Source organism: Cygnus olor, chromosome 11 (genome assembly GCF_009769625.2).
Source record: "Cygnus olor isolate bCygOlo1 chromosome 11, bCygOlo1.pri.v2, whole genome shotgun sequence".
In the NCBI taxonomy this organism is placed as follows: domain Eukaryota; kingdom Metazoa; phylum Chordata; class Aves; order Anseriformes; family Anatidae; genus Cygnus; species Cygnus olor.
The window spans coordinates 18841408-18867363 of NC_049179.1; the positions used below are offsets into that span (position 1 = coordinate 18841408).

At 51.9% G+C, this 25956-nt stretch overlaps 1 protein-coding gene and 3 long non-coding RNA genes across 4 annotated transcripts in view; 1 reads left to right on the forward strand and 3 right to left on the reverse strand.

Moving 5' to 3' along the window:
• CHSY1 (chondroitin sulfate synthase 1) overlaps positions 1–25956 on the reverse strand; it is a 66621-nt gene that overhangs the window by 29637 nt on the left and 11028 nt on the right. The window lies entirely within an intron of this gene.
• On the reverse strand, positions 4732–7952 carry LOC121075929. Its single transcript, XR_005823250.1, has 3 exons — positions 7863–7952; positions 5488–6734; positions 4732–4818 (listed from the first exon to the last, which is right to left on the reverse strand). It is a non-coding gene; the product is annotated as an uncharacterized LOC121075929 (long non-coding RNA).
• On the forward strand, positions 8309–9738 carry LOC121075927. The gene is made up of 3 exons (XR_005823248.1): positions 8309–8391; positions 8831–9295; positions 9425–9738. It is a non-coding gene; the product is annotated as an uncharacterized LOC121075927 (long non-coding RNA).
• LOC121075928 lies at positions 12528–22143 on the reverse strand. The gene is made up of 2 exons (XR_005823249.1): positions 15679–22143; positions 12528–13229 (listed from the first exon to the last, which is right to left on the reverse strand). It is a non-coding gene; the product is annotated as an uncharacterized LOC121075928 (long non-coding RNA).

Below are 25956 nucleotides of genomic sequence, written 5' to 3' on the forward strand. Positions count from 1 at the left end.
GCTCTGGACCACTGCTTCACAGCACGCCTGAACGGCACCTTCTAAACAGCAAACCTCATAAACCTCACAGTGCCACAGGAGCCAGAGCCTGGAGGGATGCTGTGCCCTCTGCAGCGATGCTGAAAGCGCCGGGGGCGCGTGCAGGAACGTCTGCGCCAGCCCTGCAGAGCTGGGCACACGTGGCTCTGCCCAGGTCTGCGTTTCATGTAGCTCTCTTTAAGCCAAGATGCAGGGAAAAGCAACTGCTTTTCGTGTAACGAAATCCTACCCAAGTGCTGTGACACGGCAACAGGTGACTGAAAATGAGAGTCACGCGAGATGCCCGGCCATCAGGAAGATGGGGGGTTTGATGCTAGAACAAGCCTCCCTCTAAAGCCCATTATTTCAAGAGAGCTTGCAGATTTCAACACCACTCCACGCAAGAGCTGTGATCTTCAGCCTTTGTTTCCCTGCCAATTCTCCTTTTTTTTTTTTTTTCCTTTTAAAGAGAACTGTACACCAAATGCTGCGTTTCTCAACTTCGCACACTTACTCCCTGCCCCACCGGTCTGTCCAAGCTCTTCCAGGCTCGTTCTCCCGTCATCTGAAACGTTTGGGAATACCTCTCCTGTGGGGGACGAGCACAGCACTCTCACAGGCAGCTCAGAAGGGGAGGATGCCCTTAAGCAGCGCTGGGATATTAAAGGCCAGGCCAGGGAGCAGCACACCTCGTTCCTTCCAGCTCCCAGCCGAAGGCAAATGCTTCCTTGTCCCTGGCATCTTCGAGGCAATCTGAATTCTGGAACCTGCACGGTGGCTGTCAGGCAGCTTGCTCGAGGAGAGAAGTAAGATTTGGGGCTCTTACGGAGATAAGAGCATTTAAATCGCTTAGTGCGATTAATGCCAATAATCAAACGCTTCAAAACTTCACGTCACAGAATGCTGCACAGAAGTTTGGGGGAGCATGCCTGGAAAGGACAGGAAGACTAATAGCTAATAAGAGAGCTCTCCAGCTCCAATTTCCTAAAGTTGGTGCTCTGAGTACTGCTATGACAGCAAAAATAACAAGTCTCTTTTTTTTTTGCCCTTCCCCTGTTAGCAACAGCTATAAATGTCATCAACAGTACCAGCAGGAAACCTCCACAGAGGGTAGGATGTGAAGAAATGAGACGCTTGTCTGTTTTAGAAACCATTACATTTGCCATTTCCACTGCACTCCTACAGTCGTTTCTTTCTGAGAAGTTCAGGGGCTCGAAAAATGAGAAAGCTATCCAAGCAGAAAGAGAAACTGCCTCTGCAGAGGAGGAGCGACGGTCCTACCCATCCCTCCAGGTCAAGAGGCTCAGAAGCTGCAGGCTGAGCCCTCTGTCCTCTCCCAAAACCACAAGATGATTTCACAGGAAAGACCTCGCAGCCAGAAGGCCCCTGCTCTCCAATTCCCGTGAAAAAACTCCCTACGTGCCTAAGAGACTGAGCACCTTTGGGGAGAATCTGTTAGCTTCTAACTTCAGACAAGTATTTGCCCCACTGAGTTCAATCTACTGAATTTATATTTTTCCCAGAGATGCTGGACACAGTCTTTATATTTAACCTGTAAGCCCGTGTGGAACTGGAAGCCAATGGGACAGCGATTTTTACGTGTGCTTCTATAGGATATGGGGACTGAACAAATCCACTATGTACAAGAGATGTACGACTAAAACCAATTCTACCAAACACCCGGACTCAGTCACCTTGAAGGCCTTTCCCAACCTAGACGGTTCTCTGACAGCAACAGCACCTAAAAAGCCTGCGCAAGCAGCACGACAAAAAATCAGCTGCCCCAGCTTTCTGACTTTCCAAGCACAAACCCTTTTGTACTGCCGCTTGCTGCAGCGGCGTGGTGCTTCCCCTGATGGCACGATGCAGGTCTGGGCTCTGCAGAACGAGTGGGGGCATTTCAGAGCAGCACAGCAGCCCCCGGACGGGCTGTAAATGCATCAGGTGCAGGGCTGCTCCGGGAAGGAAGCGTCCTGCAGATGCCTGCGGCAACCACAGCCCCTTCGTGTCGCCTACCTTCCCGCTGCGGCCGCTGCTTGTACACCGCCCTGCAGCCTGCGCTGCAACGCACCCACAGGAGCCAGGATTTGTGAGCCTGTAATTACCCACGGTTAGAAAAAAACAAAAAACTCAGATCTGTCAATGGGTTGCAAAAGTTTCAGCATAATTTTAAAAGGCAGTAATGCCACTTAAAAGCGGACCACCGTGTGCTTGAAAGGCAGACTTTTACAAACACTGGAGAGCCAGATCCAACTAATACATGCCTTCGTTCAGCAGTTTAAAAAAAAAAAGGAAAAAAACAATCAGCTGAGCTGCCTCATCCTCTGCAGATTCTGGTACAGCGTCAGTTTGACAAACATTGCTTGTTGGTATAAAAAAGCAGTGCAGCAAGAGCAAGAAGCAGCTCCTCACAGCGTGCTTAATTCTCTGCAGTGCATTCATGGAAAGGAACAAACCCAGAACTGCAATAACCTTCCTGCTTTCTCCCTTCCCTGCACGTGGTGAATACGACCAAACACATTTTCTTGCAAAGGGCAGAACTTGTCAGGAGAATGTTAATGGCTTCACAGTCATCGAAAAAGCACTCAAGGCTCACCTGCAGAAGTACTTGAGAAACGGTGGTCAAGAATATGAATTGCCAGCTGATATTAAAAAACCAATTGCCAAGAACTGGAGCATTTCACGTGATTTGTGTGTGGCGTGACACCTCGGCACAACACTTCTCCCTGCCAGTGACACAGGGACGGATCAATGCTGGAGGCTGCACTCACCTCCCCTGCAGCACGTCCGCAGGACTTCGGGAGATGTTTTATTGCTGTATCTGCTCTGGAGGGATTATCAAGTCTGCTGGCACCAAGTGCCAACCAGGGCACACCACCTCGTAAAGCAGGCGAGCAATTTGTGCCGCGTTACATTAGGAGCTGGGGGCCGAGCCCTGGTTCCAGTGCTTCCAAAGGACGGGAACGCGCGGTTATCTAATGGAAAGTAGAGAGCTGGGTGAGTTAGGTGGCCATAAATAAATAAAGCAAGGATTTCTGCAGGAAGGCGTAACAAGAGCTGCAGTTAACGCTGGATGATAAAGCAGCAGAGGCTCCAGTAACCGAAAAGCCCAGCTGCATTAAAAGGCAGAAAAGCAGAGCAAACATCTGCTGCAGGACTGTTTAAAGAGACGCTGGCTTTCAATAACTAAAACATTAAAGGCTGCTGTATTGTCCATCATGCTTTACCACCCACTTTTTAAAAGCTGAACGGCGTTTCCAAATCCATCCTCCTGATTCTAGACGCCATTCAGGAGTGTTATGGAAACCTGCCTAATTCGCCTAGACAGTTTTGACAAATCCAAGCCACTATGTTTAAATGTTTAGCGAGGAAACATTTTTCAGGAGATGTAAGATCTTTTATTAGACCAACTGATACAAACAAGGGGCGGAGGGGCAGGGGGGTAAAGAGACTGACAAGCTTTCGGCATCTAAGTTGCCTTTTCCAGCCTGAATAAGGGCTGTTGGCCTGAAAACCTTTCTGCTCAGACTAAATAATATCAGGAAAAATTAGAAGAGTTGGCTGCTCCTCCTCCAAACCTCACTTCATTTGTATCCTCAAACTGTCAACGCTTCACCATTGCTTTGTTAGATGCCGAATACACCTTCGGAGAATGCATTGGAATGTACCAAATGGTTTGCAAGGCTTTTTTTTTTTTTATACAATGAGAAAACTCAAATCTGTGCATGGGAAGCATACAGCATCGTCTCTCACTGACCTCTGCTTCCCTGTCCCACACTGTAACCTCCATCCCGGCGTCCTGCACCAGCACCTCCTGGACTAGAGGAGCCCCAAGCCCTAAGCTGCTCATGTAGGGGACCGCCAAGCACCGCTCAGTTCAGCGGCACAGAAGATGCTCGTTCCTTCAGACTCTCTCTCTGCAAGCGCTGCAGAGCTGAGATGCGCTCGAGGCTGCGAACGTCTCAGCAGGCCGACCTGCTTTTCTAAATGAACCACTTTGGATACACTGCAAAGTCTTTTAAAGGAGGTGGATGAGTGGTCAGTGGGGCCACTCAAGTTGCTGCGATCTCGGCAGCAGCAAGAGCAGCTGACGGCTGCCTCACCGCCTGCTGCTGCTAGCCAGGAGATAGATGCTCACGAGGTTCTTCACCAACGTCACTTTCAGTGGCTTGGGATGCAAGTTACAGCTCCCATCAAAGACATGCTGATACACCCTCCTGGAAAATTAATCCTAGGATTTGGTCACTTTACCCCGAGAAGCCAAATGACAGCAGTGTCAGGAGATCCCTGCCAACAGGGCATGGCTGGAGAGCTCGAGCTGCGAGACGAGGAGGAGAAAAACACCAGCAGCACTGACAGCTGGCTTCCGTGACTTCTCAGGAGGAGGAGCAGAGACCACGGCAAGCTACAGCTGAGGGACAGGGGAGGAAAGCCAGAACTGCGCCCGTCCTCGCGTCTGGTCTCACACCCATGCAGTTCTCAGAAGCGAGCCCGGTCTCCCTGCCAAGCGGCAGCTTCGGCTTCCAAGCCGGAGGCAGGCGGCTGCCCAGGGAGGCACCCGGCCCGACTGCGCGCCAGCAGGGCCAGCGGGGAGGGCCGGCCCCTGCAACGGGGCGAAGCTCTCGCAGATGTGGCTCTAGGAAATGACACCTCCGACGGCAGGCGTCCTTCGGAGGGGCTGAACTCGGGGACTCCTTACCCACAGGCACCTTTCGGGAGGACTGGACAGCAAGGGCGAAGCGCAGCGGGAGCGTGTGCTGGATAAAGCCAAGCTGCACCGCGACTCGTCGCTGTTAAAGGCTTGGAAGAGAACCATAAATAAAAGACTGAGATGTTTTAAACAGCAGCTTCCCTACTCCTCCCTTAAAAAAGGGAGCAAAAAACAAGTCCAAAATGAGGACTGACCGGCTAATCCGGCACCTAAATGAGAGAGGTCAATTCTGCATTTGACTGGAATTTTAGTATTATATTAAACCATATTATTTTTTTTCTCTACCCCATAATAATAATGAAAAAAACCCCTTAAATAGATGCCTGTGGTCTTTTGCTCTGGTATTAACAGCAGAGACAAGTGTCTCTGAAACACACACCCTGCAGGGATCTCTGTGCACATAACCTATTATGGACATTTCTATTTCCAAAGGTTTTCTTCCTGGTAAGTGTCTGGAATAATTTGACATTTCTGTAGCATGCAACACTTTTGGGACGGATCCATATGAGTGTCCCCAGCATTTTATGAACAATCCCTTCCAAAGAGTAAAACTAAATGACAAGGTCGAGGCTCCAAAACAGGTTCTGGGCAAGGATTTGCCAAAAAAAAAAAAAATAGGAAAGGCTGCTGCCCAAGGCCGACTTCATTGTCTGCGGGGAGGACCCGAGATCATGTGCTGGAGTCAGAGAAGAGCAACACCAAGTACAAAAAAATAAAGGGAAAGAAAAAGAAGAACATGTCAAAAGATATGTTACTACCCCAGAGTCGGAGCCAGCTGTACAAGGAGGACTTTGCAGGAAGCAGGCAGCCGGCAGCCTCGCCAGACAGCCGTGAGAACTTCACACTTGTCAGACAACCAACCTCAGCCCTCGTCACCACCTCCAGTGCTACTCTGAGAAAGATTTGCTCAAAATCTGCAAGTTAAAGACAATTCTGTTTATAATTTATAGGCTGGGGATGGCTTAAGGCTCTCTCTTACCCCAGGTGAGAACCCATCAGGCTCGGTAACAAAGTGAATGTGGAGCAACAAAAAATAATACTAAAAAAACCCCAACCTCTCTCTGACCTCCAAAATTTACAGTACAAAAGTAAGGTGACAGGCAACGGGCAAGTACAGGCAGAGCGGAGAGCACAAGGCAAGAGATGAGGGAATAGCTCAGCATCAGAGGGCAGCCGTGTCTGCAGACCGAACACACACACCTGGAACCGACCTACAGAGGAAACAGGGCTCCAGATGAGCCTGATGATAAGCAGATGGCATCTGATCAAGCAAACAGCTCCTTCCATCATGTTTTACCCTTTTATGCAGTGGTCTTGCAGGCTGAATACACTGAGAACAAACTCTACCCACCACGCTGCTACTTGCGAATACAGAGCCCAGATAAAGAACGACTGATTTTCCTAAGCTTGACCCTACAGAGACATTTTTGAGCACTTGCTTTGACCAAAGCACCCACTGGAACAATTATTTGTAGCAGCGGGAGTCCAAGGGTGGAATGGGAAAAAAAGGCTCCTGTAATGAAACACACTCGGGTGTTTAGTGCTCTGAGTAGCGCATCGCCCTTCGCTGCCCCAAGCTTTGCATTTCAGCTGTGGCAGAAGTTAAGAAGAGAGGAAAGACATCACATCGCACCGCTGCGCGTTCTCGGGGAGTTCCACACGCAGCCAGCTTAGCAATCCTGCCGTTTTTAATCACAGCTGTGCTGAAAGGTAATGTATTTGCCCATTACAGCTTACAACTGGGAAACATTTAGGGAACGAACAGCATGTTAGCATGGCTTTGTTTCCAGCAGCTAAAAGAGGCTTCTGAGAGTCCTCCTTAATGGTGTGGACATTTGTTTCATTGCATGAGACTTCACACTCTGGCTTAGGATTAAAGTGTCATAGGGGGATTTACTGACTTAACTGAATACTTGCTTTCTGAGAGAGAAATTCCAGTTGTCTGCTTCTCAGCTCTATCTAGCCATCAATACAAGCCAATTTCAATTTCAGGTTTTCTGAGTGCCTGGATTAAAAGAAAAAGAGGTGAAAATAAAAATCCACTTTCGCATGGAAAAAAATCAGACAAAACAACAACAAAACCAAGAAACATTTTAAAAGGAAAAAAAAATAAAAGCACATGGGTTCTCCTAAAGATATTCAGAAGTCCGTCCTGCTCAGCTTTTATGACTTCCAGCTCCCCGTTTACTCAAACACCCAAACTTGCTGGCCTGCCACGCAGAGCGGAGCGTTGCAGGCCTGCCTTTTGTCTGCTGCCCCAACTTGTCCGATCCTCCGGCTTGCTGCAGAATGGGAATGAGGCAGGAGCCTCGGCAGCGCAGCCTTCCTTCGCCGCCCCGGGCAGAGGAACACCCATAAAGCACAGGAAGCCGAGCTCCATCTCAATCGAGCTAATCAGATCAGCAGTTATTTTCCGTAGTGTCGTCATGTTCAAGCATAAACATGCTTATCTTTGCGCTTAAGATAGAGAAGAGACGAAGCATTACCGCAATGATCCCTTTTCATGCCTGATTCTGTTGCAGGAGCTATAATCCTGGATGGCAAAAAGGCTAAGGAGTTGTTTCATTCTGTCCTTAAAGCTCCAGCATTTTCAGAAGCCTGTGAGATTGCAAGTATTTGTGATTTTTTAATTTTTGTTTGTTTTTTACAAGACAAACTAATACCATTTATTTTAACGGTTGCAGGCAAAGGAATAAGGACATAATCAATTCAATACTATAAAAATACATTCCAACCACAAAAATTATTATTAGCAACAAATTTTTAGGACACAGCTCTTTAGGGGGACACAGCTTTTTAAGGGCTTGGAACCAGATGACCTTTAAGGTCCCCTCCAACCCAAGGCATTCTATGAACTCCTAAGCTGTTCACCTTTCGAAACCAGTTTTGACCAAAGAAAGCCTTCAGCTTAAATATTCACTTCTCTAACAGCAATTGAACAGATATGATGAGCTGCCAAATCGTCCCCTTATTGTACACGAGAAACAAACCAAAACCCACTACACAACCAGACTAAGTCAGTCCTGGAACCAACACCAGTCTGTCCTCCTCAGAAATGCTTCCAGCTCTAAAAATGAGATGTTTTGCATAGATTCAGAGGCAGAAAAGCACTCCCCAGAGATGCGCTCCTTACCTTCTGAAAAAAAAAAAAAAGTGACATCCTGACATCCAAGCATCCACAAAACTCTGGGAAAATCCTTAACTGCTAGCGGAGTGCTCAAATCACAACGGCTTTTGCCTCTGTCAAAAGCCACATTGGTGTTGGTGTTGCTCTGGGGAGCTCCGAGAGCCTGTCCAGGTCCAGCCGGTGCTGCCCACGGGGGCACCTCCTGGCCTCACGCTGCCACCCAAGGGAGGCCAGAAAGCAGCACCAGGTCGGGCGCTCCAACCTCAACAAAACCTTTAAGGGGCCTTACTCGTCCCTGTGATTGAGCATCGGAAAGATGAACCGCCTAGATGCTGTTCTTAAATCATCAGACATCAGTAGCAAAAGCAGATGTCTCTCCTCCTTCCCCACCTGCATGCAGTTAGCCCCAGGCCACAGCTCGTTAGGAAAGGACATTAACTCATTAGCTTTAAAGAGCTCTTGGCTTCACGTTGCCTTGTTCAGATGTTCTCCTGCTGTCGCAGTGCCCTTTGGAACACCGTAAAGGACGGGGCAGGTGGGAAGAGAAGGGGGAGCACAGAAAGAACACTGAGGGAACTGGGGGTGTTTGCTCTGGGGAAGAGGAGGCTCAGGGCAGGCCTTATTGCTCTCTGCAACTGCCTGAAAGGAAGGTGTGGGGAGCTGGGGTCGGCCTCTTCTCACAGATAACTGGTGATAGGACTGAGGGAATGGCCTCACGTTGTGCCAGGGGAGGTTCAGGTTGGAAATGAGGAGACATTTCTTCTCAGAAAGAGCGGTCAGGCACTGGGACGGGTTGCCCAGGGAGGTGGTGGAGTCACCGTCCCTGGGGGTGGTCAAGGAAAGGTTGGGCCTGGTGCTTGGGGACATGGTTTAGGGGGTGACGTTGGTGGTAGGGTGGACCAGATGATCTTGAAGATCTCTTCCAACCTCAGTGATTCTGTGATTCTACGTGTTAATGGAATCCCCACCTCCAGGGCCAGGCAGCTAAAGCCATACGTCCTCCACAACACCACGCAGCCCCAAAGCAGATGATGTTCCTGCCAAGGTGCCACTGCCCCATACAGCTGGAAGGGCTGGGGAAGGACCCAGCAGAGCAACAAGCTGCCCCGATGTGTGGCAGAACCCAGGCGGATGGATGAAGGGAGCAGTAAGGGCATTAGGAGCCAAGGGATGATCAACTCAAACGATGACAAATATTTGCAGAGAGGTAATCCAAACGAGAAGGGACCGGTTAACCGTGAAAACGAGGTGTTCCCTTCTGTTCCGAGGCAAAGACGTTATTCAGCTACAACTTATAGGGGAAGAACAGATCTTCCCAGTGAATCAGGAAGAAACGTCACTGAACGAGGGGCTTAGGTGCACAAAATGTCCAGAACCGGCACTTACAGGGCAGAGAGGAAGCCTTAGGCTCTCCCTGAAGAGTACGAGGGAGGAGAAAGGTAAAGTTTGCAGACGTGACCTGAAGTCCCACTACTCTCTCCTATTACAAAACCACTCTGCTTCATTCCCTTTCGGAAATTTCAATTTTACTGCATAATTGCTTTCTCCGTTACTTTTCCCATTTATAGGTCAGAGCCCAGCACTTTACCAGCGGGGTATTTCTGGCGTCTGTGCAGACAGTTAATGCCCATTACACAACTCTAGCATTTGAAATCTCAGCTTACATGATAATGTGCACAGGATACCTGCTACTGTCTTTAATTGTGTAAGCACCAAGGCAGTCAGGTGTTCAGGACGACTGTACGGACCGTAGCTGGATTTTCACTTACACCTGCCTTACAACATCTCACGCACTTAAAAATCGACAGTGACCATAACTGATTATTTGGCTCTGCCAAATTGCTGCCTAGACAATGGAAAAGTGACTGCAGTTCTCGGAATATCAACATTTATTGAGCAACAAGTGCAAAAATAATTAAAATTGATCAGAGGAACTGGATTATTTGCAGTTAGAGATAGTGTAACTGTAAAAAAAAAAAAAAAAGGGCTTTCAGAGGATAGGTGTGTGTTCAAATTGGCAGTACAATGCGGATACAAATCAGAGGTGCTTGCACTTCACAAATACTTCCTGCACTGCGGAAACAAGGTTCATTATTTGCATGTCTGAATGAACGCATGGCAAACAATGTGGAAAATCTCATCAATGTATTTACCTAGGGCTTGCAGGATTGTATTTGTCAAGGTACTGTCATCTTGGAGACTTTTATATTACATGTGCTTTTTATAAGCAACGATGTTTATTAATGTATAGAGTAACTTCAGTGGTTTTATCTACGTAAGAGTATTTTTCACAGCTGTAACTTCTCATTCCTTTTCCCCCATTTAATTTAACCTCCAAACACCAAATCTGACATCCTAACGGTGCCACGGCAGTGCTCAGCTCTCCCCTGCTGATGGGGACAGCAGGCGGAACAGGTAACTCAGCCCATAATGAAATTGCTTCTCCTACCTCTCTGAGCACTGAATTTGCTCTGTAAGTCCTTCCCAAGCCACAGTCAATGCAAGACATTATTGACATCTACTACCAAGAGCAGATCCTATATAATTAATAAAATCAGACGTTCTGCAGCTTGTCACCCGATACGATACCCACACACGATATTTATGATGGGCTTTGCGCATTTCCAAGGGAGATTCCCAGCTAGACAATGGGAGAGTCAGTGCTGGAGCCCAGTCCTGCAGAAGCCCGAGACAGCGGGCTTTAAAGTCCTGCCAGTCTCATGTACAGAACAGCTATTTTGGATAATTACAGAAGCTGTAATAATGCCTTTGGAGTCCCATGAAGTTGAGCTCACTGCAACTCAGATGCAGTCTTGCAAGCTTTTGAAGAAGGGACTCCATTTTCTTGAATGAAATCCTGAACAAAACCATCCTTTAGACCTCACTGTTTTCTTGGGGTACTTGACAGCCACACGCAAGATTTCTAAGCCTAACTTTTAGCTGACGTAAACCAGCACAACCTTGCTACCTGATCAAGTCGCATGCCATTTCCATCAGAGGGAAATTCAGCCTTAGGAGTTGTCCTGTTCAGAAGTAACTCATCTGAAAAGCAGGGCGAGGACCCACTGGGTGCCAGCGCCCACCCACCTCTGTCTGCAGGCAGCCCTGCACGTGCTTTCTGTGCCAGTACTTGAATTTTCGGGTGTCCGCAGTGAGCCCCAGGGCTTCAGCCCCGCAGCCGGCCGGTGCTTCCCGGAGCCGAGGGCTCTGCTCTCCTCGTGGGAGGGCGCGCTCAGCTCTTCGAGTGGAAAAACGTGGTGAAAGCCAGCAAGGAATTACAAAGAAGGTCTGAAGCACGATAAAATACTGAGAGCTTGCTAGCTGCCATGCACCTCGGCTTTCAGTGACGTCTTTAGCACAGCCTCCACATTTTCAAGTCCCTTCTGTTAAACGGGCATGATTAATTCCCCTGCAGTTTTCCAAGCCTGCTTCTGCTTGGAAGCCAATTTAGCAATTAAATTAATCGTCAAATATTTCTTGCCAGAGAATAAAAAGGGAGTTTCACCTCGCCTGGGCAAAATGCAATTCCCAGCGGATCTGAGAAGTTAATGAGTGGAACAGTTATAAAAAAATGTAAAAAACTGGCAAATCAGACAGCCAAGAAAGAGACAGGAAGTGACAGATTTAAGAAAATACCTCTAAAGTAGAGGAAATGAGTTGTCCTTTAAGAAGAAATCATACATATAAAGCACATAAAACAGAGTATTCTTTGTAGACTTGACTGAAGAAAGAAAGAAAAAAAAATTTAAAAAAAAAGACACATCCTGAACAGCATTAAAAGCAAGACAGCTTCAGTGGCTAGCCTCAGATACTGAAGACGGAAATTTGAACAATTTGAAAAGCAGTGGCCAAAACCTATCTGTAAGAGAAAAGAAAGAAAGAGAGAGGGAAAAAAGCCACTAAATGCACCGAGAGGAGCCAGAAAAGACAAACAGCCTCTCGCTACATAGAGTGCTGCTGTGCTGTACTTACTCTGTGCAGGTAAAGTACTAATGGTGATGCTCTCGAACAGATATGAGGAACTGAAAAAAATGGCAATATGCATAGGCATCCGCTGGGAGAGAGGTGCTGAGAAAAGCCGTGTGTTGGCTTCTATTTGGGTGAAGTTCTCCCCAACTTCTGCAGCGAGCTACAAACCGGAGACCCCCCTGCAGCAAGGGGGGATTACGCACAACCTGAGGAGTGCACGACAACACACACCTGGACCAGAGGGACCACGGGCAGTTCCCAAGCTCCGACCAGCAAGAATTGATACGGAGCTCACGGACACCCCACAAAGCACCCCTGGACACCCCACACAGCACCCCCAGACACCCCACACAGCACTCCTGGGAAGGGACAGGCAGCAGCGGCGAGGAAGGTGTTAAGGGGCTTTGTCAAGTGGCACTGACGTTTTAAAGAGGAAGCTCAGGGTACGTACACTTCATGTGAAATGAAGCCTTCCCAAAATGCTATTTTTAAAGCTAGCTGCTATAATGCAGTAAATGTCACGTATAAAAGTGCTTTATTGTGTGCAAACACCTTTCAGAGCAAATGTAACCTCGGAGATCGTGAGTTCATCCCTACAAAAGAACATTTCACTGTCCAGACGCGTTCAGCAAGGTTTTGCCCAGAGGGGGAAGAAAAAAAAAAGAAAATGCAAGAGAAAAAAAAGAACTTTACTCCATTTTAGGACTGTGAAAGGCATTTACTAAGACATTTCTGTACAGCTAAAACGTTCTCTTTCATTATAATGTTATCTCATTAAATATAAATTTACCTGGACCTGACTCCTCACTATCGGAATGATTTAAGACCTCTTTCACTCGGTAGAGAAATTAGACCAATTAATAAACCTGAAATCCTTCTGCCACAAGGATTTCCCCTGAAAGGGCTTTAGCAGCAGATTTAGCCCTGGAGTGCTTCAGGCGAGCTCGCAGCCCGGCTCTCTCCGGCTGTGAAGGCAGCAGCGGTTGCAGCGAGCAACAAGTCTGCCTCTGTGCTGCGTCACCCAGCGCCGCCTCGCCGGCGTGATAAAGTGTCTGCTGGGGAGGGTCCAAACAAAGCCCACTTCATCTTGCATTTCCTAGAAATCGGTTAAAAAACAGAGAAAGAAAGGACAAGAAAAAAGCCCTCATCCCGAGCTGTGTCGATGGAGGGTGCCGGGAAGCCGAGGTGCTGCCCCGGCGCAGAGAGCTGCCCGCTGGCCTCTCCTCCAGCCGCCTGCTTGCAGCCATCCCGCGGGCATTTCATGTATTTCACGTGTGGTAAGTGAAATCCTGTCAGCATCGCCTGCTTGCCGCTGTTACCTGGAGACGCTGCCAGCAGGTTCCTCCAGCAGCTTGCTGAGGGGGTGAGAGTTACAACGGACCTGCATCAACCAAGGTTATTTCGCTGCAGAGAGAGGAATAAAGCTTGGGTTAGCCCCCCCATCTGCTATTTTGCCTCTGGTCTCCTCAGTTCTGTGCTGGCAGAGCATCTCCACTGTGCCTTCTCCTTCAGGGGAATACAGACACAGCACACACACACACACGTGCAAATCCTCCGTCGTTCTAGCACGCCCCCACAAACAGAAGACAGAGAAACAAGCCGGAGCGACCCGTCACCTCTCCAGGCTCCCGTTCTGCCCAGAGGGCTCTGGTTTGGGCAGGCAGGGATTCGCCCGCCCGACGAAGCCCTGCGAGCTGCCAACAGCTCTGGTTTGGAACTCAAAGCCCACGGGCGGTCGTGCCCCAGTGCCCTCCGTGGGCCCTTCCATCTTCATTCACCTTCAGCTCTTACAAACCTCCCAATTCCTGAGACATCTGAGTTTCCCAGGCTGTCCTAGCACCCGAACACCTCCCAGCTCTGACCTCCGACCAAGCGTTTGCCCTCATGGCATGGATCCTCCTCCTTCCCCTTTCCTCCCTCGCTGTGCCTTACACCTGGGAGGGCCGCCAGCCCGCCACGGCCGAGTTCCCACTCCCCAGAGGACAACTGCCAAGGGCTGGTGACTTACAGACACCTTCCTATGGCCAAGAGCAACAAGACAGCTTATCCACCACCCCAGGGACCCGCTGGTGAGAGCCCAGGGGGATCCGGAGCATCCGGCTTTACCAAGAGGCTGCCCAGGAATAAAAGCTCCCCTAGAGTGCAGGCAAGAAGCTCTCCCTTTACCAGGCTGCTTGCCTAAACTGCATTAGATTTACATTAAAACCCCATTAAAAATATCTGCGTCTATTCTCGCTCGCTTATCGCTCCCCAAAGAACCGCGTGGCGTCCGGCCATTTACCGCGCCTCTCCTAAAATCTCCTGGCCCCGGAGCTTTCCCAAGCGAGGGCTGCAGCTCACGGCCCCCGGCATTTCCTGCGCGACACGCGGGGACGCAGCAACCCGCACGGGATTGCAACGGGTCAAACACAGAAGGACCTCGCTCCGCCGTCCGTCTGTCACAGGTTCACTCGTGGGGAAGTGAAAACAACCCCAACTGGATCACACTTATCACCCAAAACTGCATCCCAGGCCAACAGGGATACCGCCCTAACGGGACACGGCGCCAGCAACTTCCCTGGCAGGATGGGCTCGAATCCACCGGGCAACTGGATCGAAGAAGAATGGACAATCCCATGGCTTGTTCGAAACGTTATAGAAGACACAGGTTGAATGTTAATCAGAAAGAGAAAAGTACTGATCATCACCATATCAATGGGCTCAGTTTAGCTTTCAGCGCTCATTATTGTCTGGTGTGGGACGCAGGACTGAGGCTGCACGGGTATTTCCAAGTTTCAAAGTTATAGCTGTGGTCTGGTTCCCAAAGGCTGGCGTAGAAAGGACTGCAGCGACCCTTAGGATTTAAAAATAAAGAAAAACATGACGGCATTATCCATGCAGCAACGCTCAGGACCGGGGTCTGGAGTATTTTACAGCGGTTCTGTTATAGCCCAGCACACACGAGGATGGGAACGTTTACTTTAGCCAACCACAGAGTGCATGAGCACGCAGGGTTACAAGAAAAGGGGGACTTTCCAGCACAGTGCACAGCAACCTGTGGAGCCGAACCAGAATATCAAGAGATGGCCATATTTCCCTATTATTTACCTCTGAAACACCACGAGAACCACTGCAGCTCCTTTCTTCTGCGTATAATCATCATATTGATGAAACTGGCACCGACCCCGAGCTGGACACGGCTGTTCTGCCCCACCACACAAAGAGACACAGGCACAAAGACAACCAGTGACGTTATGTTGGCTACCGAAGAAAAACAAAATCCAAGCCACTGTTCTTCGCTGCACACCCTCTGCTTGGCCGGGAAGAAAACGCGCTCTCAGAAGTCACTTTCAGACCTCGGTTCTGAACGAAGAGCTGACTGTTTAGCACGGTAACGAGGCATGAAACGATACCAGCTACGACGCAGGCTGCTCGGCGCTTCGTCTGTGCTGGCCACCAGGCAGGTGCCCGAGCGCTCCCCCTTCGATTGAGCTCGGCTGCCACGCCAGAACACGTCCCTGCGGCATCACTTTAGCGCAGGATGGTTCTGCTGGCGTGCCAAAGCAGCTGAGAATCAGAGAGCATTGCTTCCCTGGCAGGTATTCCTCCTCGCCTAGGGGAGACAGACACAGGGGAGTTCTACGTCTAGAAAGAACGAGACCATTGCGGCCCATCAGATATGACATCCGGCTCTGAGGATTAGAGCCGTGTCACAGCGCGAGCCAGGGCAAACAGCAGGTTGTTCCCGAACTCGCACCTTGTAACATTTTGCTCTTTACTCAATTTTTTTTTGAGACCGATTTCCTTTCTGAAAGCTCGTCTCTGTCCTCCTCTGCCTTTCCCCCCCACACCTGCCCAGCTCCTGCATTCTTACCGGAGAAACCGCCGGCAACTAGGGGGCCGTGAAGGTCTGCCTCGTCTTCACACTCCTCAACGAGACAGTTTGCTCAGGAACTGCAAGCCTGCTTCTCCTCCACCCTCCAGCACTTCCAACCTCAACTCGTGTCGCTGCGCTGACCCTTTGCACATGAGCACCCGTGCCACAGCTACCTGCTTTACACGGGTGGCTGGAAACAAATTGGTTTGCCGTGAGCCGCAGAAGGAGCAGCGTTTGCTCAGTAACCATCCAGCAGAGCATTGCACAAGAGCGGCTACTTCAGCCAGCCTGACGTTGCAAACGCCAAAGGAATTTGGTTCCCTCGTATCTCTGCTCATGGGACCTCTGTTTAGAATATTTGGAATTTCTCAGACTCCACCGCGCTACGACCCCCCTGGGTTTCGCTCTGGCTCTCTTGCTTTCGCCACCTTTCACCTCCAGGAGGTTGCTCCCCAACCCTGCACGCTGCTCCCGGTGCCGGGGGGGATCTCTTCTCCTGCTCGGCTCCCCCGATCTTCATTAACAAATTGCCTTCAATGAGTGCCCTGGGCTCTGGTTCAGAGAGGCTGCCGGAGAACCGCAGCTTTGTCCCTGCAGGGCTCCTCAATTCGTTCGCTCTTTGATGCCCTCTGGGATCCGAAGCAGACAATGCTGATTATTTTTTGCAATTTCGACCTGTGGCTTTTCTGCACCGAACCGGTGGAGGAGGTGGGGGGGGAGCATTTCCTGAGCTCACCCTGAGAAAAGGCCCATTCCGGCAGAAAATTCAGTCCTCCCTCCCGAAAACAAGTCTGCTCCTGCCTGCCCTCACTTCGGCCCTGACGGTGGAATTTTAATTGAAGTGACTGGTGCAGGAGGGGAGGGGAGGTGTGGTTTGGCTGCGGGACACCGGGCCAGGACCTCCTGGACTCCCCACCTTGCCCTGACGGTTCCTCCTGCGGTGCCCCGGGGATAACCCTGTGCCGTGCAGGAGAGCTCTCCTTCCACCGAGGGGGCACGGGAAGGTTTGCAGGCGCTTTGATGCCGAAGCACAGGATTCTAGACCTAAGAATCCTCCCTCAGCGTCCTGGGAAATCTGGTTCCTCCAAGTTTTCCCCGCCAGCAAGGTCAAAACCGCGCTTCTCCAGGCTTGCTTGAGAACGACAGCCAGTCTGAAATTAAGTCGAAAAGTAATTTCTCACCCGCTTGTGAGAGAGGCGGCAGAAAGCTTAAATGCGTCTTCAAAGCCCAAGCAACCTTCAGCGAGAGCACCACAGTCCCCAGAGGACAGAGCAAGTGGGGGCACACGTCCCCAGGGCAGAGCTGCCGCTCTCGAAGGACACAGAGCCGGCGGTGGCTCGTACCCCGGACCTGCCCCATGGCACCTTTTGACACATTCAGCTTCCAGTTTTCAATATTTATCCATGCTACTGGAGCACAAGAAAATGTTAAAGGGAAAGAGCTTAATGGGAAACAGGGCACGTCCCTCCTGTGCTCTTCCTTCATCCCATGAGATCCTTCTCTTGGTAATTCGATGAGAAGCTGTTTTTCCACCCAAGCTCTCCCTCGAGTCCCAGAGCCAGCGGTGACAGCATGAGAATGCTATTTGGGAACGGAACTGGAGGGCTGTCAGCTAGCTTTGGGGGGTTAAAAACAAAAAAAAAGGCAAAGAAAACCAAACACAGGAGGCAGGAGATGGCAAACTGTGAAGATGCCTAAAAGCCAAAGGAGGCGAACTTCAGAGAGCGAGCACTTAGCAGGGCTCCGCCAGCCGACGCCGCCTCTCTCCCTTCGCTCCCTCCCCTAGGTTTCAAACGATGAGTGTGCGTTTCGGGGCAGGGCTGGTTGCAGCCAAGCCTCTGTGTGAAATCAGCACGAGGACACGGACAGGAGAAAAATGACTTCGGGCAGACGGGGCAAGAAGCTGGGGAGGGGAAAGACGGGGGGGAAAGCGATCCAGAGGCTGCAAAGAAAATCAAAAACTTTACGAAGCCGGGGATCCCTTCCAGCTGGGACGTGCCCTGCTGGGGACAGGGGTCCCTCCACACTGGCGCAGGCTGCGTTTCGGGCCAGGTCCGTCCCCACGCGTGTGACGGGAGGGTTCCAGTCCTGCTTTCGCAGGGAAAGCCTCCGAGGCACCGCTCCATCACCACGAGCACCGGGCCGCCGCGCGGCTCCCTGCCCTCAGAAGGAAGGGGAGGCAGCGCGCGAACAACATCCCCCTGTCCATCGCAGCCCCAGCGCCTGCATACCTCCAGCAGCAACCACTGCTAGCAGGCTGAGGCACCTCGGCAGACGTACGGCCAAGCGCCTATAAAGCAGCCTTTGTGCGGGCTGACGGGGAACAAGGCATTTTCTGTCCCCGACCACCTAGCCGAGCGAGCGGGGCCGCGCGTTTCACGCTTCCTCCGCCCCGGGAGCCGCGAGGGCAGATGGCGGGACGCAGACACGACCTGCAGAGCCCCGCGGGGGTCCGTGGGGAGCCGTGCCGCGACGGCACGGAGGTGACACTGCCCTCACCTCTCATCTTCCTCCCGCAGCAAACCCGCGCTGCGTGGCACAGGGAGGGCAGAGCTGCGGGTCAGCAGGGACTCGTCCCCGCGGTCCTGAGCCCTGCCATCCTAACCCTCAGGCCCCCAGTCCTGCCTTTTACCCCATCAGTTATCCTTTTCACCTTCACCCTAGTCCCCCGCTCCGAGACCAGGCTCGTTCTTTGAGGCCGCAGGAGCCGCGGTGTTATTTTTGGCCCGGAACAGATAAGGAGCCACGTGGACGCTTTCTCCCCCGGACAAGCGCACGCAGCGGTGACGATACCAGCAGCAGACGTCGGGACTCGGCTGCTCACGTTATTCCACGGGATCGGAGGTGGCTCCGCTTGCAGCTGGGCCCGTTGCAACGCAGCGGCGAGGCGACACGCAGCTGCAGGAGGCTCTCGCGGCGACTGCAGCACGGTTTCAATGCCAAGGAGCCAGAGAAGGGGGAGAAAGATTATTTGGAAAAGTCACAAAAAAATCGCTCTGCTCAAAATCTGGAAAAGTCACAGCTTCGTAATATTCCCAGGGAGGCAAAAGCCCTGCTGCTTTGTGAAGATTAAACCCGCTACTGTCTCTTGGTTGGTTTTTGCTTTTTTTTGTCTTTAATGAAGTTCCCCTTGGCCAAAGATGTTAGGAAGTGTCTTCAACAGGAGAAGGATATAAAACCGAGCATGTCAGCTCAGTAAGCTCTGATAAGGTTAAACAAACATGTAAGGCAAGGTAAGGGTGAGGTTTCTTAACAAATCATCCGTGAGAAGGTTAAACAAATTTCTCTCTTGTCAGGACAGCAAAGATACGCGTGCTCACAAGAAAACTTTTGCTGACCTGGACGGCGAACGCGAGAGGTGTGCGTGCTGGAGTCACCCCAGGCCAACAGGGCCATTGTTAGGGAAACATCGGGGCTGAAGGCTGTATGGAACCACTAAAAATGGGGTCAGGCTTCCAACCCACCCATAAATGGAGGAGGATTGTAGGAAAAAGTATTTACAAAAAGCCAGACCTCAGATGCAGACAGTTGGCCACCCAGCACTCATGCACGCTGACCATTAATTATGGACACCCACTACCGAGAACTTTCTTAGTCCTTATTAAGGACAAAGAACATTTGCCTTACGCAGAAACGCTGAGGAGCGAGCTCTGCTGTCTCATGGGCAAATGTTTTCTCTCCCTGTAAGACAGCAACACGTTAAAAAGCACGGCTACGAAGGATTAAGGCAGCTCCGTTAATACAAACTAGCACTCTCTCCTGCATTCCTCGCTAATACAGCGGTGACATAACCAGCCAAAACATTTAGCTTCAACTCAAATACGGTTTAAAGAAGTTACTGCCAAGTAATTAAACCCATTGAAGGCTTATGAGCAGAGGAACCTTCCTTAACGCTCCGCTGCGATTCTCAGCGCCCTTTTCTCACCGGTGGCACCGAGCTGAGGCAGCAGCCGTGGGGAGGAGCAGGCAGCGAGCTTCCACCACCAGCCCCGTGCCTCTCCAAGCCACCCACAAGGGCCGAGCATGGTCACAGTCCATGGTTGGGGTTTCTTGGTGTTTCCTCGCTGTGCTTCCCTCCTTGTGCCAGCAGGGAGAAGAGGACAGGAGCACTCTGGGACCCGCAAGCAGCTCTTCTGCTACCATCATCCTGCTTCCTAAGGAACTGCTGCCTGAGCCCAAACTGTGGGCTCCTGCTTCCTTCCTTGCTAATCCTAACCTCTGTCTAAGAACCTGTGCTTAATCCCCGAAGAGCGCCAGATGCTTCCGAAGGCAGCTTCCAAGAGCAAAAACACAGCTCTCAGCTGGAGCTCCCCAAAGCCATTCAGTAGGGAGGATTAACCCCAGAGCCTTGCATGGAGTTCAGATGCAGTGGGCACGACCCTACCCGTGCTCCGTGGTTACACGAGAGCACGTCGTGCCTTCTCCCAGCCATCTTTCTGAGTTAATTCCTCTGAAGTACGAGGTCCAGGAGCTGCACCTCACAGCCCTGCATCATCACCTGGGGCTCCATCCTGCCCTGACGTGCTCTCAGCCGCACGCCGGAGCGGACACAAAACGCAGCCCCAGCAACGTCGCCAGGACGTCACGAGATGCACAGCATCTCCGCTCCAAGGGCGCCGTGCAGCCTGCAGAGCTTACCTGGGCGCAGGGAACCTGCTGGGCTGGAAAAGAGCTCGCTGCGGGGGCCTTCCTCCGTCCACAGGGCTCCTCATCACGGTACGCAGTGCGGCACGGACGTTGTACAGGCGGATAAGGAGATTTCCAGTTCAAAAGGTCTTAAGAAGCATTTGGGGCCACCAGCAGCAATTTAAATTACACTCAAGCTTTTGACTTTTTCTGAAGCCACCGTCATCACCACACAAGGTGCAAGGCCCCGGCATGAGGCTGAACCCATTCTCGAGCATCCCACCGATAAAAATCTGCCACAACTTCTGCTTCCCTACTGCAGCAATATTTTGAACTTGCTCAAAATGCGGCTGAGATCATCGCTGACGACTGCCTTGCTTTCACTGAGGGAAGCAGCGGAAACCCACTTTCAGGAGTGGGGTTTAGAAACCAACCAGCGCTGAACTTTCGGTTCTGCGGGGACCCCAAACATGCTTCCTACCCAGAATTTCAGGATCTAAGAAATCACCACCGGTCGGTCCCCCCGGCCCTCCCAATTATGTTCCCAACTTCTCCGTGCCACATAAAGGTCATTTTGTTGGAAGATAATCCCCACCCTTTGGGCAAGCAGGATTTCTGGCAAGATTTTAAGAGGTCTCCAGCTGATAACCATGAAAGTTCGCACCGCCAGGAGCCCAGATAAGCTTTAACACAGGAAATTAGTGCTAACGTGTTCTAAGCATTTCAGCGATCCATCAAGGACGGTGCAACAGCCCAGCAAAGTAGAACCGAGTTCTTTTTTTTCCAAATCGGATGGGTTTGGAAGGCAAAACAACAGCAGCAGGTCTCCGGCAGGGAGGTTTCTACAGGAAATGAGGTTAGGCAGATGCCGAGCAATTAATCCTCCGGCGGCACAGGGCACAGGCTGCAGGAGGATGGCGCACGCCGCCCGCAGAGCCGTCAGACACAGGCAGAGGCCCGAGCGAAACCTGCGGGCTGTCCTCCTGCACCTTCTCCAGGGCCATCCGCGAAGCGCCAGCCATCCCAGAGCCGACGCTGAGCCTCGCCGCCTGCCTCGGCAGCACCCGACGGTGGCTTTCGGAGGAGGAAATGTGGAAAGAGAACAGGAATCAGCAGTTCCTGGGCCGAGATGGGGGCTGCCCTGGTTTTGGGAGCTCTCCCCAGCAGCAGACCTGTGACTGCCAGCGCGGTGAGCTGGCGGCTCAGGAAGGGGCTGCCCCAGCCCACCAAGCACGGGGAAGCGCTCACAGAGTGCTGCATCGAAGCAGCGGCAGCCCACTGGGTGTTATTTTCCCCCCAAAGCACTAAGAAAAGCCTTCGAAGCAGGCTGATGCTACACGGCTGGCTGCAAGCAGTGCCTAGAGCAGCTCTGGATAACGATCTGGGCTCCTTCACTCTGAGTGCAAAAGAAAATGATGCTTTACGGTAAACTGTTTTTTATCCAAGTAAAAATAGATATTATATCAACACCCATCGTATCCATCCATTTAAAAGATCCACCTTTTGTTTCTTTGCAATAATTTGATCGCTTTTATTAAAAAACCTAAGTATTCCCCCAAATACCAAGCACGGTGCAGCCAGCACTGGAAGCACGGGAGCTGGAGGCGTTTCTGCCACCCCTTCGGTGACCTCAGGCAGTTCACATCGAGCCCCTTCCCCACCTTGTTTTCCTTTCCCATCGCCACACAAGCCTGGCTTTTCTCTCCCTGCCTCGCAGGCTCTGACACCTCCGTGCTGGCGGTGCTTTAAGCTGCTCACCCAGCTGGGCCGGAGCAGCCCGAGGGGAGAAAAGCAGGTATTCTCCCCCAGGTTTACACACACCTCGCCCCCAAAGCATCCAGGCCACTGTTACCCTCCGCTTATAGAGGGGAAACTCTCCCAGGCCAAGAGCCCCAGCTGAAGCCGCTTCGTGTCCACTGCAAGTGAGAAAGTCAATTTTTTTTTAACTTTTTTTTTTTCCCCCTGTCTTGTCACCTGGGGCATTTCGCCGAGATTTTGTTTATGCGGAGGGAAGCCCGAAGAGGTTTGTTCTTCCACCCCACCCTGGCCTTTTATACACAGAGATAAGCACTAACTAACGTGGAAGCGGCCAGCTCAAAGCGTAACGGGAGCCAGCTGCCCACACGGGTACCGCTGGGTTATAACCCACCAGAGGCTGAATCTCCCCGTGCCCTTTCAAGGTCTCCAGGCAGGTGGGATTCGCTCACGACAGGCGTTGTGCGGCTCTGGGATTACAGCGCCAAGTCGCCGGCGAGCTCCTTAGGGGCGGAGGAAGGATGTTCTCCTCCCGCTGTGCCTCGCAGCGCCGGCGGGCCACAAAGCGGGCGCCCACCCTGCAGAAACGGGGCAGCCCTGCAGCCAGCTCACAAGGGAAAAATCCTCTGGGAAGCTTCTGGGCTCCGATTCCCCTCCCTCCTGTCCCCACGGCTGCTCAGCTGAACGAACTCACAGCCCCACGCATCCTCCGTGCGCCTTAATTAAGCAAGCGGGATGACGAGGTATTACAGCGGGGTTCTTGATCCGGATTAGCCTTCGCTGGCTTGTCCTCACGATAAGAACTAAGCCAGACAGCCACCTAACTCGGCAGGCTGACGGATCCTGACTCCTAGCAGAACTACTGCACTTCGAAAAGCCAATAACGGGGAAAAAAAAGCAATATTTCTGTTTTCTGGCTTCATGGGGGAAGCCTCCTTGGTGTCTGCACTACAGCATCACGCAGCCCCCAGCGCGGGCACTGCAGCAAGCCAGCCAGCTCGCCAGAAACACGCTCGCTGCCTCTGTGCTCACAAGAAATGGGTCAGTCCCAAGCAGCACCTCCAGCTCGCAAGGCACATGGAAGCCCGAATCACGCAGCCCTCCCCTTTCAAACCGAGGGCTGGCAGAAAGTCAGCGAGATCCAGGCTCAAGTGACCCCAGTATGATGCTCGGAGCTCGATACAGAGCAGGTCTTGATCCCCACAACACACAAAAAGCCTTTACCAACCTGAGTTCAGAGGTCAGTCAGCAACGACCTAGTGGTGTCAAGTCAGTTCCTCCCCTCTGAAATATTTGTTTCTCAAATACGTAATTATTTTCTGAAGTGAAAGAGCTCGGTCAGGACTTGGGCGCAGATCTGAGGTCTCTCCTCCTATCCCGAATCCTCCCAGCCCACGCCTTGGCTTCGCCAACCCCGGCTGCTCCCTCCTGTGACCTCCCTGCCCTTCTCCTGAGCAAACACCGCCACTAAAATTAGAGCCCCGTGGCCGTACCTCGCTGCCTCCCCCCCTGCAGCCACAGACTGCCTGTCACATCGGGCAGGTATTTCAGTCTGCCCAGGCATCACCCCCCCTGCCCGGATAAGGCTCTCCTCTATTCCTACCTGCGTGCCCTGACAAGGAACCGCTGCTCACCACCCTCACGGAGCTCAGGCTCTGTTCGTGCACTCCCCCAGGACAAACAGCCACCCACTTCTCATTCTGAAGCCAAGCAGACACCTCTGAAGCGCTTCAAAGATGAAATCGAGCGCTTGAGAAAGGTCCATTTACAAACATCCACCCTAAAACAGCGGGCAGGCCTGCATCCTCCCTCTCTCTCACACTTGCAGCTCACATCGCAGGTTTCTGGAAGGAACAGAAGGCATTTCTGAACGTCATTCGGATTATTTCGTACAACCCTAAACTTGAGTTTTGCTCAGGGCAGAGTCCCTTCCAGAAGCAGCACGTTCCGGCGCTGCCAACGTACTTGGCAGATCCGAGGCGCACTTTAAGGGCTCTCCTAACTTCAGTGGATTTCAGAGCAGCAATTATCTTCAATTACTGCAGATGAAAGACCGCACAAAACGCTAATTCGAACCCACCCTTCTCCCAGGAGCCCCCCAGTACCCGCAGTCACCACCACCCTGCTTCTCCCCCAGCCGACGCCCAGAGGCTCGGGCTGCTCTTCCCTGCTGCGCTCGCTCCCTTTGTCACGACCCTTTTTGCCATTTGTACCATACACATAAAAAAAATCTCGCTTCTGGAGGTTTAAGAGCATTTGGTGGCGGTGTGGAGGAAAGCACTTCCCCCTCCGTACCCCCCTTACTGCTGTGTTCCTCCTTTCTGTCACTGCCTCAGCCAGAGGAGAAGGAAAACCAGAGGCGGCGCAGGCGGAGCGCGAGCTGCTCGCTGGGTCCGGCTGTTTCCACCGCAGGGCAGGAAGCGAAGCTGCTGGGCTCACCTGAAAGCAACGCGTGTCGGATGGGTTTTAACGCCGAAGAGATGAACGGGGTGCGTATCAGCACCACCTCGATTTCTGGCCGCTACAAAGGGCTTGTGTTAAAGTTATCAGCACTCTGATGCTGAGGATATTGAACACCGCGTCTTAAAACGAGACAAACAAGATCGAAATAACACTGAGCTGCAGGACAACAGCTCCGTAACTCAGACGCGTTTAAAGGAAACGCTAAACTCAAAATGAAAGCAGACCACGAACACGCTGGGACTGTTTAAATGACAAACCAGACGCTGTCCCCAACCCTGAAAGGCGTCCTCAGGCTGAGCAAGCAGGGCAGCGCGTGGCACAGCGCCGCAGCGCGCGACAACGCACACCTCCAGCACCCCTGGGGTCTGTGCAGCTGGGTGAGCTACGAAAGAAGGAGGCTTGAGTATGTAAACTGCTGCTAAGGAAAAGCACCAGATGTCCGGAACACCAATATTCCCTAGAAGTGCAGAGTCACTTCCTAGCGAGCTCAGCACAAGCCTTTCCTCCCCTGCAGGAGGAAGGCCCGCACCGTGCATCGCCCCAAAGCACGAAGCTCCCGTCTGCACTCCTCACATACTTCACAGCTCCGTTCTTTTCATGACTTTTTCCTCCCAGCGTGCTGCACGAAGTCCACAGCTTTGTCTGCTCCACCCCACGGAGGGCCGAGTTTTGGAGCTATCTGTCAAGCGGCCGCGGCTGCCTCGGTTTTGTTTTCACGACGATGACAACCCCTCGCCACACAGAACATTTTAAGAGGTATGTCTCATCCGTGACTCACCCGACCCGTCTCCTGTAGGGCCACGGCTACGAGCCTGGCCCCAGGAGCCTAAAATCCATCCACTGCTCCTGATGCGCTGCGGACGCAGGGGAGTTTCAGTTCTCCCCAAACCTGCCTGTTATTTTTGTGGCATCTCTTCTGGGGCGGGGTGAAGCAGGAAGCCCGAAGAATCGCGGCGTCAGTTCTTTCTGCTGTATTTACTGAAAAGCCCCTGACAGCAGGAAGAGCACGAGCAAACCCTTACAAGCCCTGAAATAAGCGGTGCCGCTAATGAAGTGCTCCGCGAGGCACCGTGGAGAGCAGCGAAGCGACAGAAACACAGGAAGGGGGGAAAAAGAGGGTTTTGAGACAGCCTGCTGAGAGCAGAGAAACACAGAGCCAGGGCTGGAGCTGCGCTTGGGCACAACCCCAGGGAACGAGCCAGTGGAGATGAGCAGCACAGTGAGGACATTGTGGGATCCTGAAGTCAGAGAAAGGGGGCAGTGACAGTCATGGAGATGAGTAAAATGCCTCCGGGCACAGCGCCCACGGCAAGAACAGCACAGGGGAAAAAAAGAAAACCACCCAAAGCGAGGTCCTGCAGGGCTCCGCGTGTCCGAGGCGCTACGGGTGGGAGCAGGGAGCTGGGGGTGACTGCGGCCGGAGACGTGAGC